The sequence below is a fragment of the Mustela nigripes genome, chromosome 16 (assembly GCF_022355385.1).
Source record: "Mustela nigripes isolate SB6536 chromosome 16, MUSNIG.SB6536, whole genome shotgun sequence".
Classification (NCBI taxonomy): domain Eukaryota; kingdom Metazoa; phylum Chordata; class Mammalia; order Carnivora; family Mustelidae; genus Mustela; species Mustela nigripes.
Window position 1 is genome coordinate 10,046,964 of NC_081572.1, and position 17,982 is coordinate 10,064,945.

The following is a 17,982-nucleotide window of genomic DNA, read 5'->3' on the forward strand; positions in this document are numbered from 1 at the left end:
TTCTGTTCTTTTCTCCCTCTAGTCTCCAACTCTGGTCCAAGTCCTCAGTGACAAAAACTTTTATGTCTTTCCTGATATAATTCTATAATTTCTCCTGAAGCAGTTTAAGAAAGTTTTGTGCGAGGGTGCCCGGGTGGCTCAGTGCAGGTTAAGAGTCTGACTCCTGATTTCCAGCTCAGGTCCTGATCCTTGGGTTGTGAGATCAAGCCCCACATCGGGCTCCGAGCCGAGCGTGGAGCCTGCTTAAGAATTTTCCTCTCCCTCTCCCCCTGTCCCTCCCTCTCTCTAATTAAAAAAAAAAAAAAAAAAAAAAAAATTCTGTGCCAGTTTATGATAGGGAAGGGACTCTCAACTATATTAACAATTGAACTGAATCCAGAGCTGGGAAGGAGAAGAAGAAATCTGGTTTTACAGCATTGCAAGTAACTATCTGGAGAGCCTCTTTCTAGCTCATTTTTTTTTCTTAAGTAATATCTACATCCTAATCATAAATCTTGCTGCATCCCAAAAGATGCTGTGTTTTATAAAGAAGTAGGAAAAAAGTAGAGGCTGGGAGTATGTCTCCCCATTTTTCTGGTATGTCAAGATCATACCAAAGTAATAAGAATTATAATTCTACATTATCCTACCTTAAAAACAAATTGCCTTCAGAAGCAATTGTCTGAAATAAAACGTGTTTGGGTCTTGCAGAGAAATCAGGAATTGGGAGGCAGATTCCAGTTCCAGGGCTGCCCCCATCATCCTGAGTGGCTTAGGAAAGTAACTCTTCTCTGAACCTCAGTGTCCTCATGCCTGATACAGGGATAAGAGTACCTATGTTACTGAGTGACAGTGAGTCTGAGTGAGATAAGGACCGGGAAGCCATCTTTCACTGGGCCAAGATCATAGTAATTATTCAAGAATTGTTGCATGAATCAGAATCCTCCATGGGCGGTTTCCCCCCTCTATAAAATACCAGAGCATCTGCTTGTACCCTGTCAAAGAGCTCTCCACTTGCACGACACAAGACTGACAAAGTGGCTCCCAGTAGGCATATCTATTTAAGCTCAGGGATGGCACCACTGTTTCCTACCACTAAAGCAGGTGGCCCAGTTCTCTGCCTCTCCACTAGCTCCCCAAAGCTCTAGGGACCAGATCATTTTGCTTTCCTTTTCACAACTTTTACCAAATGGGAAATCCCCTATTCCTTGTCCTTAACACACACACACACACACACACACACACACACACACATTGTTATACACATGCTTTCGACTCATTTTTTAAAATGTATTGCTTAAAAAGAAATTGTATCACTCTTTCTTCTGAGCAACCAAGCTAAAGGAAACAAGCCCGACAAGCTTGGCAAAGTTACCAGGTTAGAGAAATTCACAGGATGGTTATCATGTTTATTCTTTGTCTTAAGTGGTATGGGCACGTTTTACGAAGATGGTTCTGAAGGTTTCTCTTGTTCTTATCATGATCATCAGCCCATCCCGGTCTTGGCTGGGAGCCAGCCTGAGTTGCTCAGAACTTACTTTGAGCTGTATCTGGGTTGGTTGCAGAAGCTGGATATCATGAGATCTTATGTCCTTTTAAAGATCACAGTTCAATTTCCTCCTGGTGCAGAAGGTTCCCCAGGGATTTCTAAAGCTCTCCAATGAGAATTCGTTGCTAACTGTTTTCATTCTTGTTTTGTTTAGTCATCTATTTATTTATTTATTTATTTATTTAAATTGAGCCCCTACTGTGTTCCAGAGTCATCCACTTTAGAGAATTAGTAAGAGTCCTACCTCTGTGGAACGTGTCTCTGTGGGCTGTGGAAATGAGGCATTAACTCAGAGAATGGCTGGAGGGAGGAGGGAGGTTGCCTTCTGGGCAGGGCAATCAGAGAGCCTTTGGTAAAGGACTTGATCTCTAAGTGAGAGCAGGCTCTTCACTGTTCCTGCCTGTGGTCATCGGTAAACATGTTCTCAACTCGCCTTGTTCTCTGTCCCATTTTGTTTGTTTGAGACACAGCCACTATCTAGATGTTACTATCTCCCTATTTCCAGGTGTAGTCTGACAGCTGCGCCCTTTGTTCTAAGCTAATTGTAAGGCCTGGTTCTCACAAGAACCTATCATTACAGGAATTCATCTGCATTTTATCATTTGAAATCAGGCTTCCCTGATCAGGTAAAAACCTGGTTTTACCTGGTCTACATAACACCCTTCCAACTCATCTCTTGCCGCTTGCATCCAGAGCCATGGTTCTGACCCGAGATGTAACCGAAGATGTAACCTTCCTGCTACCGAAGATGCCATCCCAGCTCCCTATCATGGTTGGTCCTGCATTAGCGTTGTTAAAGGACAAAAGTACAGAGATCGAAGACTTGGATTCTAGTCATGGTTATACCACATCTCAACTGCATCCCACAAATATCTTTCAGCCTCATTTATTTATTTTAAAACATAGGGACAGTGCTTGACCCTCTTAAAACCTTTTGGTAAGGAATGAAAGGCATAATATAAACGAGTACCCCACCAGCACCTTGCAAACTGCCCTTATTTATAGCCTCTGTTGAACCCCTGTCTAACCCTTAACTTGAATACATAGTTCTCCTCTGTTTCTTGCCATAGCTTATAATACTGAGCCTTTATCTAGTCTGGGAGAGATGGCTGTCTGAGCTACAATCTGAGAAATGAATACAAGTTAACCAAGTAAGAAGAAAGAGAAAAAGAGTTTCCCAGGCAGAGGAACAGCATTTGCAAAGGCCAGGTGACTCAAGGATGCATAGGGCGTGCTTTCCAAAGAACTGAATTCGGGCCATGGGGGACGGGGGTGGGGTGGGTAGAGAGTCAATGCTAGGAAGAGAGAGACAGAACGTAAATCAGTAACCTGGGAGGGAGAATTTAAGATTTGGGTCTTTTTCCCAAGAGCAATAAAAGCAATCAAAGCACCTTTACCAAGAGCACTGCATTACATTTCCATTTTTATAAAGACCACTCTGGCGACCCAGTGGAAGATCAGTTGGAGAAATTTAAAAGCCGACGCGGGGAGCGGCCCAGGAAGGCATTTCAAAGATCAAGAAAGAGACGATGCCGGCCAGGATTAGGAAGATGCAATGGAAGTGGAAGAAGCCACTTCGCACCGATGTGTTTCTTCACCTGCTCCTGGAGCAGAGTCACATGACCTTGGAGGGACCAATCAGAACTTCGCAAGCAAGACGGCCTCTTGCGGCAGGGATGCAGGGATGCAGGATGCCGGATGCCGGAGCCTGTCTTTTCCAGGCAGATACACGGAGTCAAGAGGCTACTGGTGTGGCAGGGCATCTACGTTGCTCCAGAGAAGGGCCCAAGTCACAGCTCTAGGGGAGGTAGTTCCCGAGATAAGATTTCCATTTCGTCCTGCCCCTTGCTTCTGCTCCTATCAGGTTTTCTCTTTTCTCCCTTACTTTGATGTTATGAGTTACCTGTTACCTTTCCAATAATATTTTTGTCTGCTTGTGATACCCAGGGATAGTTTTCATCACTTGAAAGAGGGAAAATTCAGTTAAAATTCAGTTTTATTGGCATTTTATTTTCTATTTTTTTTTAAAGATTTTATTTATTTATTTGACAGAGAGAAATCACAAGTAGACGGAGAGGCAGGCAGAGAGAAAGAGAGGGAAGCAGGCTCCCTACTGAGCAGAGAGCCCGATGTGGGACTCGATCCCAGGACCCTAAGATCATGACCTGAGCTGAAGGCAGTGGCTTAACCCACTGAGCCACCCAGGCACCCCAATTTTTTAAAATATTTTATTTATTTATTTGATAGACATCACAGGTAGGCAGGGAGGCAGGCAGAGAGAGGAAGAAGAAGGCTCCTTGCTGAGCAAGAGCCTGATGCAGGGCTCCATCCCAGGACCCTGGGATCACAACCTGAGCTGAAGGCAGAAGCTTTAACCCACTGAATCATCCAGGCACCCCTTCACTGGCATTTTAAAAACCTCTCCCAGATGCAAGCGTATGGTCTGGTCATCACATAACCCAGCGGCAAGTCCTGTGGGCTCACCTTCAAGGCATATCTTAAATCTGATCACGTCTCCTGGTAGTCAAAGCCCCCATGTCTTCAGTGGACCCCTAAGAGATCTTCTTTTTCTGCCCTTGTTGTACTTCAATATACCCTTTTTAAAAATAAAACCGAAACATGTCACTCTCCTGCTTAAAACCCTCCAGCATCTTCCCAGTCTTCTTAGGGCAATTAGAAGAATTTGCGTAATCTGTATTGTATACAGAGCAGCTACCTCTGATCTTGCCCACCTCTAGAAATTACCTCCTACCATTCCCCTTCCACTCTTCACTCTCTAGCATCACTGTGTCTCCCTCTTTCACTAACACAAAGGTCCAAAAATTATAGTGTAAGGGTGAAACCCGGCTCACTGGTCACTTCCATAAAGTTTTATTGGAACACAACATTCAGATGATGATTTATAAAATTGTCTGCAGCTACTTACTGTCACAATACCACTGCAGACTTGAATGGTAGCAACAGAAACAATGTGGCCCACAAGGCCAAAATATTTGGGATCTGACTCTTTACAGAAAAAAATAATCCACTAAATTCCACTCTCATGAACAAGGCTTTTCCTGCCTCAGGACCTTTGTACTTCCTTTTCTGCCCATGTGGCTTCTTATCATCCCTGAAGTCTCCTCTTCAATGTCACCTTTTCAGAGACGCCATGTCTGATGAGGAGTTAAGCGAAAATCCTCCCCCATGTCCTTATTTTCTGAATCATAAACATGATTTTCATTTCAAAATGTTTGCCATGCCTGGATGATGACTTGTTTGTTGGCTGGACGACCCCACGGAATAGATGACAGCTTCCACGAAGAAAGATCCCCTTGCCTTCTTCACCACTATATCCCCAGCACCAGAGAAACACGTGGATTTCAGGTACTCACTAAATAGACATTGAAGGAATGAGCTAATACATCCTTAACTGAGATTTTCATTACAGTAAAAGAATCAGTAAAAGAATTTAACAATCCCTAAAATTGTTAAAACATCAATGCTGACAGTTCTGCAAACATCAGCTCTCGGTTCCTTCCATTAACCTTGTCTCTCCCCTGTCCTAGCCACCAGTTCACACATAGTTTAAAAAAAAAAAAATACTGTTTACTTCAGGTTAGTAGCTTCCCTACTAGAATGATAATTCCTGTAATCATGCTGCAGAACTCTGGAAATCTGGAGTTGGGAAGGAAAATGAGCTTGGCACTAAGAAGTATTTTGTAAAGTTTATTAAAGCAACAACTGAATTATTAGCCATGTGGTACTCCCAACACTGATACATGTAATTATATTGTCATGTTAAAGATATGCTCAAATATAATATATATCGTACTATTTAATTTGAGCTATTTCTGGAGGTAAGTCGGCATGAAGTGACAATAGTCTAGGGGTTTGTTACAGCCTCTGATCCAAAAACTCCATTTGTGGCAGTTTGTCCTAAAGAAATTCTCTTGGATGAGCATAGTGATGGTTACTAGTGTAACTAATTTGTACCAATATTTGTAGTAGCAAATTTTGGCCCTGACCTCACCGTCTAATAAGTGTAGGATTGTTTCATAGGTAATGGTACAATCAGAACATTACTCGTTACTTTTAACATAGTAGTTAAAAGTACGGGAGTAGAATGAGAAACAACTTGAAACATGTCGTCAGGTGGAAAAAAAATAAAACAGGACTAAAACAAAACAAAACAAAACAAAAACAGCTTGCATTATATATATATATATATATATATATATATATATATATGTATTTTTTTTTTTTTAAATAACAGAATGCTACATGACAGAATGTCAACTGTGGCTCTCTATTTGGTCTGATATTTTTTGCTCTTCCTTTTTCTTCTTTTTCCTTATTTATATTTTACAGTGAACATGCGCTGCTTTAGCAAAGAGGAAAAAACAGGTAATTTCAGTTGGTACCAATTCTGAGTCTCCACAAAGGGAAAGCAAACCAATAGCAATCTAAAAGCATTTATTAGGGCCTTTAAAAGGCAACTATAAATAGCCCAGAGAGGCAGACAGTCCTACAGACGTTTAAAGTCAGACATGGATGCTGTAATTTTTGCTGGAACAATTCACAGAAACAGATATAGTGACATTTAATTCATCTAAGTAAAACCAGATCTCATTTAAAACAAGGGGGGGGGTGTTGGGGATGGAGAGGGAATCGGGTCCGATTTGGCCACTGGAGACCAATTGCAGACTTCATGAAAGCACTTGGTAACAAATCAGGGATACATAAAGCAGAGTTAAAATTAAACAGGGATCAGATGCAATCCTTCTTCTCAGTGCCCCTCTTTCTCCCTTCCCCATTCCAAAACATATTAAACTGTTAATGCCTTCATTTCTTGGCTGGCTATCCCAAAGTCTGTTTTAGGCATCTTTCTTTTATCTTCATATTTTCAATAACTTTGGAAAGAAAATGTTCTTTTCTTTTTTTTTTTTTTTTTTTTTAAAGATTTTTTTTTTTGACAGAGAGAAATCACAAGTAGACAGAGAGGCAGGCAGAGAGAGAGAGAGAGAGGGAAGCAGGCTCCCTGCTGAGCAGAGAGCCCGATGCGGGACTCGATCCCAGGACCCTGAGATCATGACCTGAGCCGAAGGCAGCGGCTTAACCCACTGAGCCACCCAGGCGCCCCTGGAAAGAAAATGTTAAAAGTTGTGCTATTTTGCAACTTCACTACTTTCAGACCCATGTTGTTAGATTTTAAGACCCAGGGAAATGGTCCTTTGAAATGGGTGGATTGGTAGAAATAAATAAAATCTTTAAAAAAAAAAAAAAAAAAAAAGAAATGGGTGGATTGGAGAAGGAGGGTCAGATGTTTGTGATGTAGATTTGCCTCATAGGTGGCCCTAGCCAGTTCTTAATAATTCATTTTCATGAACTCCAAAACGTCATTAAGACACCTTGCCAAGCAATACAGTACAGTAGTGTTTCTTGAAGTGTTGTCTACCACCAACCCAATGGGAAAATTCTAGGAGAGCACGTTACACCTGCAACCATTGTGCTTCAACACAATAATTTTGATCCCTTCACCGCCCCCCCCCCCAGCCCCAGCTGATTCCTATATATCTTTTTTTTTAATATTTTATTTATTTATTTGACAGAGATCACAAGTAGGCAGAAAGGCAGGCGGGGCGGGGCGGGGGGGGGGGAGCAGGCTCCCCGCTGAGCAGAGATCCTGATGTGGGGCTCGATCCCAGGACCCTGGGATCATGACCTGAGCTGAAGGCAGAGGCTTTAACCCACTGAGCCACCCAGGTGCTCCAAAGATATTATTTATTTATTTGACATAGAGAGATCACAAGTAGGCAGAGAGACAGAGAGAGAGACAGAGACGTGTGCAAAAGTTACTCAACTCAGCTTTCAGACTTAGCCGAGAGCCCAATGCGGGGCTCAATCCCAGGACCCTGGGATCATGACCCGAGCCGAAGGCAGAGGCTTTAACCTACTGAGCCACCCAGGCGCCCCCCTATTTATCTTCAAGATAGAGATCTACTACCTTAGAGTTTCAAGAATGGAGACACTGAGATGGAGTTCAGATATCTGTTTAATCTTTAGTGAGACTAGGTACGTGTGCAAAAGTTACTCAAACTCTTTGAGCCATGATTTGCCCATCTGAAAATTGCAAATCATACAACTTCCATGAAGATTAAAGGAAGCTGTGTCCCCAAGTCTCCTTTCATAGTGTTGGTGCTTAATACGTATTTAATTTCAGTGCTTCTAGTTATGACTACAGTCCATTGAAGTACAGATCTAAATGATGAGAGAGAGGCTGCCATTTTCTTTAACCATAAATTATTAGACGGGCAATTTCCCAGACTTGTTTAAAAGTTCCCTTCTAGCATCTGATTGTCTGGACATAACCTTTAGGGAGGCATGGCAGAGCTGCCCAGAGAAGCCACAAGTATCATTAGGAATAGGAGTCATTATGGACTAGTGACCCACCTCGCTTTCTAAATGGTTCGGGAGCTGCTTTGGTTGAACCTAGCTGGGCATTCCAAAACAAAAGTCATCTATGAAAAACATAAGTGCCATGATTTTTTACCTTCTTCAAGTTTGGTATTTATGGTATTCCAAAAGAAAACCTAGTCCTATCTCTGCTGGCATTTTCCCATTTGGGGTAAACTGCCTTCAAATTGTCCTCTTTGGCAATTTACAGAGAATCTATCGATTGTCCTATTCAGTCTTCTGGGAATCACTGAACTGATACATATGATTTGCCAGACTGGGAACGGCCTGAATAGTGTCTACAAGGTCTTTACCCTTTAAATAATCGACTGTCTTTCTACCTTAAACTGTCAAAATGAAAACTCAGGACATCTTCATTGAGGAGGAAAATAAAGCAACTGTTATTGGCTGTTATCTCAATTTCCACTGTCCCTTGTGGATACAGATACATTGAGAAAAGGTCTTTAAAATGCAAGACAAAAGAATTCCCTGGGAAGATTCAGTTAGATAGCCTATTAAGGCAGTACCTTAAGCTTGGTGTTGCCTATCACAAGAGATTCGCTTTCTATTCTGTGTCTTTTCAAGGGCACTTGACAAAAAAGCATTGCCACTTACTGCAGATAATAGAAGATTTAAGTAGCTGATGGAAGTTAGAGCATTTGATAGACTCTTAAATTTCTATGTATGTCAGTTTTCATATTTTCTCCACAAGTTATAGTTCTGTCTCTACTACAGTGTTATAGAAGCAGAATGAATCATCCTACCCTGAGTTGGAAGATTTGATTCTATTATCTGTGAATGCCTATGCAAACAGAAGTGACCCCCATTAGTAATAGTTCTCTTAAAAAGAGACGTGATTTTATTCCAAGTCTATTTTTCTTGATGGGCACTAGGGAGCTCATTGTGGGACATGCTAAGATATTTGAACCTTCATTGTAAGAGACTGTTTAATTTAGCTAAACTATACTAATGCCTGTAATGAGCTAGGGGAAAAAAAATCGTGGAAACAAGTTTTGTGTATTCTTCAGTTCGGTTAACATTCAGCTATATCTGAGGCATTGTGAGGGCTATTATGAGCAGTTTGAGGATGGTTACTGCCCTGAAGGAGCCTCCATCATGCCCAGTATACCACAGATATCTGGTCAACCCACGGGAGCGCGGAAGTATCTGTGGTAGAATAACAAAGTGGCATTATGCTGTAGATCCAAAAGAAATGTGGTTGGGTTTGTGACCTTCCCAGCCTCTAACATGCAAAGGGGCTTCTCCAGCATTTCACTTTTGTGGTTAATTTTTGACTTTCTAAGCTAATGAAGGGAGATGTTGCTATAGATAAGTCACAGGAGGAAAGCAATGAGAAATCGATTTGCATTTGGCTTTGAATAAATCATATGCTCTGGAAAGAATGCCCCATTTCTGTACTTTGCAGGCTATTAAAATGATTTTTCTGTTCCCTAAATTCAAGCTATCAGACTGGCAGGATGTAATCAAGGGGAACATTCTGGGCAGCTGAGCAAAAGGCAGTTTAGGAATTTTTATCTTTAATTTCTTGGGCTAATTCATCCAGCAGATAATCTGCCTATGGAAATTTAAGTGGTGCTTGGCTTGAACAAATAGATTTCCCACATCCAAATCCAAATTCACTCTTTGCCAAAAATGTACACAGCATAGCTATATGTAAGAAGGTTTCCAATGTGTTTTGAAAATTCAACAATTTTTAGCTACTGATTTTATCAAAAATTATTCATGTAATTTTAATTGTAGCCAACATGGTCTCCTTTTATTTGAGACTGATTGGAGGAGGGGGTGGAAATGAATGCTTTCTCTGGTAATATAATTACCTTTTGCTTCAACTTCTTAAAAATGCCACTTTGCACCCATGTCTGGTAGATAACATTTACAAAAAACTCATTCAACAGATGAGTCTTGGCAGTACTGCAGAAATTTAAAATCTTAATGGAAAGAATATGCTATGAACTAAAATAGCTTTTTCCATTCATAGACTTTAGGAGCAGAGGAAGACATACTGGGTTTTTAACTGAGAAATGTAAACATCATTGGCATTTGAACTTCCAAATTTCATGTAACTTTGTAGAGAGACAAATTGGATGCCCTCATTGAAAAAAAAAAAAAAATTACAAACCAATCCTCAAAGGCGGATTTTCAACAACTTGTGAATAGCCTCATGCCAGCTTCCATATCCACAAACATTTAAGAAAGGAAACATAATAGGCTGAGGGAGTATTTGTCCTGTTAGTCATTCATAGTTGGCTAAATGGCACTAAAATCTCGTGAAAACCAAAGGCCCCACCCCTTCCTCTCCACCACCACCAACGCAGAACTTCCCCTTGGGTCTTGGGTTCTTGGACCCAGGCTTGCCTTGGCAACACAAGATCTATGCCTGTGTCATCAAGCAATACTGATCTCCACTGGCTCTTCCCAGCAGTGCCATTCATGCCTTCTATCCTGGTCATCTGAATCAAAGAACACTCTTCGTATGGAAACAACACATTGGGATTTGTGGTCTTGCCCATGTGTCAGCGTATTTCCCTCATCCCTTTCCCCAAGGAGATTTTACTGTCAGTTCAGTAGACCAACACTAATAAAAATCTCAGGTATCTAAACAGGGATGGCCAGGAAGTCAGAGGACCACCAAGGAGCTCAGTGTGGTGCCACCTTGAAGGTCCAGCCAATAAGCAATTTGTGATGCTAATCGAGGGTTCTCTGTGTACTTTCCACCTCTACTTTTAATGACATCTTCCCTTCAGTCCTGCTGGATCTTTTCTTAAGAGGTCTCAAAGCTGTCATCCGAGTCCTCCGTTCATCCTAACAAACATCTCCAAAAGCAAGTTTTATTGTATCCTTTGTTTTGTAAATTAACAAACTAAGACTTAGAGCAATGAGGATGTTGACTAAACAAGTAGGCTTCAGCCCAGGGCTCCAGAACCAGGTTATAAGTGGTGCATAAAGGCGAATGTCATGCTCTTGGGTGTGCATGTTTTTTTGTCTCTAAGGCTCAAGCCAGATCTTCTAAAATCAGGGAGATTGTGTACTATTCCTGAAGGTCCAAACACCAGGGTTGTAGGGAAACATTTCAGCATCTGTGGTTGTTTTTAAGCTTTCCTGAGATGTATCTACCCACTCTACAGATAAGATCAGCCCTTGATGTGCACTCCAGGATACCAAGATAATCCCACCTCATCGAACCATTAAGAAGTGTCAGCAAGGAAGGAGACCAAAGGAAATTCAGAGCTGGAGTGGGGGGTTGTTGGGGAATGCTGTCAATGAGAGCTTATTGGGCGCTGCCTTTTCATGGAGAGGAATGTTTCCAATTGTGAGATTACACCGTCCGTGGGTGGGCTTGTTGGCTTTGGACGCCCAATGGAATGAAGCCAGTGTTTGAACACAAAGGGAAAAACAATCCAGTGTGGATGATGTCACAGAGCATCCTGAGGAAAGCAGCAAGGATAACGCTTCCTACTGCTTGGATCCAAAGAACACAGATTAGTTCGGTATGAATTCCTTGTGCAGCCAGTAGCTTGGCTGTTATGGAGGGCTCCGTCCTAATCATAAAGTCTCAGCCCTGGAGAGGAGGGTGTGTGGGTGTCAGTCTGGTTCCTGATCTGTGAGTTAGAAAATCAGTTCTCCCACCTCCCCTGCACACACGCTCTTGATTGTTTACGAATCCCTCTAAGAAGGAAAAGGCCATTTCCACTGGGAAAGACAGGACACGGGCTTACTCTCCTCAAGGACACTTTCAAACTCTGATCAGAGATCTGCCTTCTCATAGAGTAATGGTGATTATTAGATATGGGAGGATGGGTGTCGAGAAGAGGGACCCAAAACAAAAGGGGCTTTTTGTAGAGGCAGACAACAGTAAAATTAAGAGACATTCATGCCCTAACCAATGACTGAGGACAGTCTATTTGTTAGGTCAAATCAGAGATGAAAGAAGATCTATGTATTGTAAATATTTTTACATTGTCTGTGTATTTTTGATATCTTATCTTAAAAAGAAAACCAAACCAAACCAAAACAACACAACATTCTGGCTGACTAGGGAGAGACTTCCCCTCCCAGGGCTAGGGAATTCTTCCAACTAACAAAAGACCCAGCCTGGAACATGCTTCTGATTATAAAAACCAACTGATGCACAGCCCTATCTCTTCCATCTGGCCCGTCCATTCAAGGAGGCAATATTCTTCTGCCTTCATTATCCCACGGCCAGGTATCGAGCTGTCAAACTCCCATAGCCACAAGCCCACCAAAATTATTTACACTAGCCAAGCCTAACCTATGCGTCCTGTCCTGCCTGGCCTTTCCCGCACAAATCCCTATAAAGGTCATGGCTTCGACACTCCCCTCGCTCCTGTCTTCTATCTTCTGACCACCCTGGCATCTTTCTCTTGTGGTCCTGTGCTATGCACTGAGCCTCCTGTCTTGAGGGCCTGTGAGAAGAATGTATTACCCATTATAGGCCAGAGAGTTTAGGTAGAAGTAGCACCTTCCACTATGGAGAGGTATCTTGTAACATTGTAGGTGAACGATAGCATATCCTGAGTCTTCTGTCTTGAGGGTATTGGCCAACGTTGACCAAGCAGCTGGTGGTAGAGTACAGCTGCCATAGCTTCTTGCTCTCAGTATGTGTGGGTCTAGGAGGCTACAAGGGTCACCTTGAATGGCTGTGAGCACTAACTTAGGGAGAAGATGGAAGGATCCTTCCAAGTATCAAATCAGATACATGCAGATCTAGGTAATACAATGGCCAGACTATTAAGGTCAAAGTTAAAGACTTAGGATTGCCACTGGAGTGGGGCACAGGCTGTGCTTGGAGGCAAACCCAGGTATGCAATTGCAGAAGGACACAGTTTAGCTGAGCTGCTGGAGGAGAGTAAAGAGAGAAAAGAATTACAGTTAATCACTTATCAGCCACCAACGGAGGGGCCAAGGGACAATAAGGAAGGGAACAAACAGAAGTGGGGAATTTAAGAGAAGTGAGACAAGGCAGCAGGTACGGGTTCCCGCAGGCAAGCATGGCATATTAAAGAGGGAATGCCCAAAGTCACTGGGCTCTAGGTGGGGAGCCGGGGTTCAGGATCTGGACTCCAGACTGAGAAAGGATGAGGGTCAGATACAACCCTTAGCCTGAAAAGAAAGACATCTTAAGTGCCAGGCACTCTATGTCCATGTATCTGTTTTAATTTTTTCCCAAATTCTGACAACCAGTTATCAGCATCAACCCCATGGTAAGGATGCAGAGTTAAAGCTGAACTAGTTCAGTAGCCCCATCCAGGGTCACACAGAGAATAAATGTTGGGGGAAAAAAAGACTACAAGAGATTCATCACATTCTACTACTCAAGTTTGAAACCTTAATGAGAAGAGGAGCTATTAGAAACAGAATCAGGATGAAAGTGGATCTCTGGACCTGATCACAGGGGAAAAAAAGGAAATTCAGTCACTACAGTTGGGCACAAGTTCAGGGCAGAGCTAACTGTAAGAGATACTGGGTAAGTCCCATAAGGTGTGTTCCAGAACCCCTTAGGTGCTTTATGGATTGACCCATCTCAAAACCCGGAGCAGAGGGACCCTCATGTAGGGTCAATGCCTTTAGCTCTAGAGATCAAAGTAATTCACAGCATGGATATATAAGCAAATGATTTCCTTCAAAGCTGATCTGTCTCAAGCCCAGAAGGTCAGCAAGAGGTGAGCAGTAGGAAAGATTAAATGAGCTTAAAAACATATCTCTTCCAGAAAATCAAGAGAAAGATGCAAAGAAAATAGTTTCACCCACACAGAATTTCTAGTGAAAGTTGTCAAAGTTTCTTCCACTGGAGACAATTCATACCTGCAATGTGATGTTCAACTCTGGATATCTTCCTCCTTAGAAGTCACTATCAAGGTAAGATGTGGAGCACAGCAGGAAGTGGAAAAGAAGAAAACATCAAAGAAATATAATAGAGTCATGTGTTCAAAACCTTTGCTGAGTACCAACTATATTCCTGTATGTGAACTAATTGTACTGAGGTCATCACATGCCTCTGCTCCAAGAAGCTCATAGGCTGAATTTCAGAGATGGGACATCTCTATTCATCAGGAGAGAAAGACATTTGCTGTGTGATGCCACAGAAGGTAGGGTGGGGGTCTGGGTGTGGGATGGACAGGGAAGTAAATTTAATACCTGCATCGAGAAGAATATTTTTATTGTTAGTATCTCTAATAATTGAGTGACGATTAGGACTCTCAGGGCACTTGGGTGGCTCATGGGTTAAGCCTCTGCTTTCAGCTCAGGTCATGATCTCAGGGTCCTGGGATCGAGCCCTGCATTGGGCTCTCTGCTCAGCAGGGAACCTATTTCTCCCTCTCTCTCTGCCTGCCTCTCTGCTTATTTGTGATCTCTCTCTCTCTGCCAAATAAATAAATAAAATCTTAAAAAAAAAAAAAAGATTAGGACTCTCTACTCAGAATTTGGATGACAGCTTAAAGAATAGACAGACATTTTCTGAACTTGTTAGGAAGTTTCAACCATGTAACTCTTAAGATCTCTTGCTCAAAGATTTAAGGATTTTTGTGTCGTGTTTCATTAACTAGTAAATAGCATCTACTCCAAATCTATAAGGTGAATTGTAATGAAAGACTGGCCAAGAGGATTAAAAATAAAGTGTCTGAAAGAACTCATTGTCTCATTAAAGTAAACACACTTGAGTCGTCTGATTTTTTAAAATTCTTATAAGCCGTATTGTCACAGAAATAGGAAAGATCATACTGAGATTTTTTTGTTGCACTTTTTAAAAAATTTTCGCTGATCTGTTTTTATTTTCATTTTGTATTTCTGTGCATGCCCTAAACTAAACACACACACACAAACACACACACACACACACACAGCCTCAGCCTGGATCATGGGATTTTTCTTAGTAAAAAAAATAGAGAAACCCAGGGCAATGGTTGACAGGGAAGTTTCCAAGGGCAGGAGATGCCTCTGGATCAGTTCACCCTTGTGCTCCAAGATGCCCCTGAGTCCTACTGTGAGATTGGGCAGGCGGTCTCTTATAGGTGAACCAAACTCAGGTTCTGATGGTCTGGTCTCAGAAAGGCCTTATCAGGTTCCTATCACAATCTATCATTCCAGATACATTATTTATTTAATGGAAACAAAGTAGTGCCTTTGCCTTAATCTGTTAGATTTGACTACTGGAGTCAGACTGATTTCTCTTTGCATCTCATCTCTACCACGTACCTAGCTGAATTCAGAGTAGTTATTTTCTGTCTTTGATCTCCTCCTTTTAAAAAGGGTAATTCAGAGAATTAAATCAGATAGCATTGCCAACGAGTAGGTGTCCCATAATGTCAGGAGTTTTCACCCGGAGCTTAGCACTTGGACAAACTAGGAACTTTGCCTCAGCTGATTTGAAGCTACTCCTGCTACCATGACAGAGACAGAAGTTTTGATTGCAAGAGATCAAAATGTGAAGTGACTGATTTGTCTTCATTAAACTAGCTCTACACAAAAGTACATCCTGGGCCCTCACTCTCTTGTTGACTTTCATCACCCATCGTGCCGGCCCAACATATCTTCCCTGACCTGCCCCACATCACTGGGCTGCAGAAACTCGGCTCCTCAAAGAGGTGAGGCCCAGGGCTAGAATGCGGATGTCTGAATGTTCAATACTGCTGGTCAGAAAACCAAGTCAGAAGCAGGTGGAGGCTGGTATACCTTTGACAATGCAACAGTAACCTATCTTCCGTATGACAAAATTGCAATCAGCCGGACTTCTCTCAAGCCTGAAAACCGGAGGATATGCTCCTTGGAGTGAAGTCATTTGAGATATTACTGTGAGCTTAGTTTTTAATCCACGATCATGTCCACATCAGTTTCCCCCCCTCTAACACAGAGCCAGTATCCATTGTCTCCACGTAGCTTGTGCTCACGGGGTGCCAGATACCCTATCAAATGAGACTCAGTGATATCTCAGAGACAGACCTTATTACAGGTGTCTGAAAAGGAGGCAGAGAGAAGCTAGGTAACTCAGGAAGGTCGTGCTTCTGATAAGCAGCCAATTTGGGCTCTACCTGCAGGATCATGGGCTTTTAGGACCTCTGGGGATATTATCCCTAGCTCCTAAACTCTCAGCATTATGTCAAGGCTCATTAAAATCAAAGAAAGAGCAGGAAAAGGGGCTTTTAAAAGAAAAGTTTCAGGAGTTTCATCAATAAGGCATGTTTATGTGCCATGGCCATGCACCTCTGCAATCTTGGAATTTCCAGGTAGATGACTTGTATTATCTCAGCCTCTGCTCCTTCGCCTGGCCAAATGGGATGCCGAAGGCACGGAATGGAACAGATGGCTCTTTACTGCATAGCGACGGTACAGACTGCAAATCGAAAGACAACAAGGAGTCGAAGAAAACCTTAAAAAGTTAGAAGGCTCAGGGGTTTTGTACCTCATCAGACTTAACAGCTTGAGAAGATTATCATGTACTGGAGTTAACTTTTAGCAGCTTTTTTTTTCTCCTAGCACGACTTTCCAGTATTTCCGTCTCTATTTTTAGCGGTAAGGACGCAATGAATTACAAATCAAAGACAGCATGTTTTAACACGGTCTTTCAAATTCTTGATGCCACTTTGTTGTCACTTTGAAACAGTAGAAGGGTGACAGACACCTTCAAAAAAGAGGGTTTTATGAATGATTGTTTCCACCGGAGGTTAAAGACTCATCCTTTTCCATGTCGCCCCCCCCCCCCCCCCCCCCACCCAACCCCCGGCAACAAGTAATGTTCAGCTGGCTAAGTCATCATGCTTTCAGTCTCTCTCTCTCCCCGAACGTTACTTCCCTTCACTGATCTATAAATGGCACTCACATTCTTAATCTGTTCGGTGCAGCTCTCCCCAGAGATTATATGAGAGAAAGAAAGACTATTCCCTGCCATAGATGGTAGGGCATTTAAGAGCCAAAGGAAGCACCCTTCAGGTGCCTATTAGCAGGCATACATGCAAGCAAGAATGAGCTCAAGATCAGACAAGCAATTCATTGAGACTTGGATCATTCTGTAACCCGCTAAATGGTCTTACCTTAGTTCCAGATAATGAAGTTCAGACCCAAACCTGGTGTCCTTTTCATCTCAGAGCACTGCAACTATGCATCCCAGGCTCCTTTCTCATTGCTCCTTCCTGCCCCCTCTGAAGCTGTCAGCACCTACCACCATGGAGATGAGAAACCCCACAGGAGAATCTCATCCTTCTTTGCTTTTCCGGACACATTCACCACACACAAAGGCCAGTGAGTTCTCAGCTTCACTCTAGTGAATCAACACTTTCTTTAACTGGTTCCCATGCCTACACGTAGTAGACAGTCTTGCCAATGGCAGCTTACAGAATACAAGCATCGAGAAGGAATAGCCTTCCTCCCTGCCCATCTACATCTTTGTCTTGTGATCAGACCATTGTGACCTTATTCAACAACAAGGATCTCCCCAAATCGCAAAGTGGCCACAAAGGACCCCCTAAACTTCTTACTGTTCCAGAAGGCTGGATTTTCTCTTACTCACACCTCCCGGACTCGTACAACTTCTTCCAAGTATGTTCTTCTTAGCTGTAGGTGCTCTATTATCGCCGTAAAGATTTTTCTGTGCAAACACACACCCTGTCTATGTAATCCTATACCTAAGGCAAACAGCATCTTGCCCAACATCATTGCATTTGGGTTCCAGGAAAATGTGTGCCCCTAGATGACCACTGACAACCTCAGTAGTGGTTCCAAAGCTAGAGTTTAAATCTCTTTCTGAGAAACTGGTTTTGTTTTCTGGCTTGTTTGCTTGCTTCTTCTAAGTCTGGGATCAGGGAGGGAACACATTTCTTACTCGATGCCCATTTTTATCTATCGAGACGTCTTAACATTTGGAATGAACTGGTCATAAAAATGTGGACATACATAAGTAATTAAGCAAATACTGGTGCCATTTACTGGGATAATGGAACTGGGAGAGAAGGGATTTAGAAGTTGAGGTATTCTTGTGATAACTG

General features: G+C 42.4%; 1 protein-coding gene across 8 annotated transcripts in view; it reads right to left on the reverse strand.

The window, feature by feature from the left end:
• KCNJ16 (potassium inwardly rectifying channel subfamily J member 16) overlaps nt 1–17,982 on the reverse strand; it is a 54,052-nt gene that overhangs the window by 8,288 nt on the left and 27,782 nt on the right. The window contains exon 1 of one of the 8 annotated variants that reach the window (XM_059379264.1): nt 17,032–17,134. The exons of the other annotated variants lie outside the window; for them this stretch is intronic. The gene's annotated coding sequence lies outside the window, so the exon portion shown is untranslated. Of the gene's footprint in view, nt 1–17,031; nt 17,135–17,982 lie in introns of those variants that run through there. 8 annotated transcript variants of the gene reach the window in all.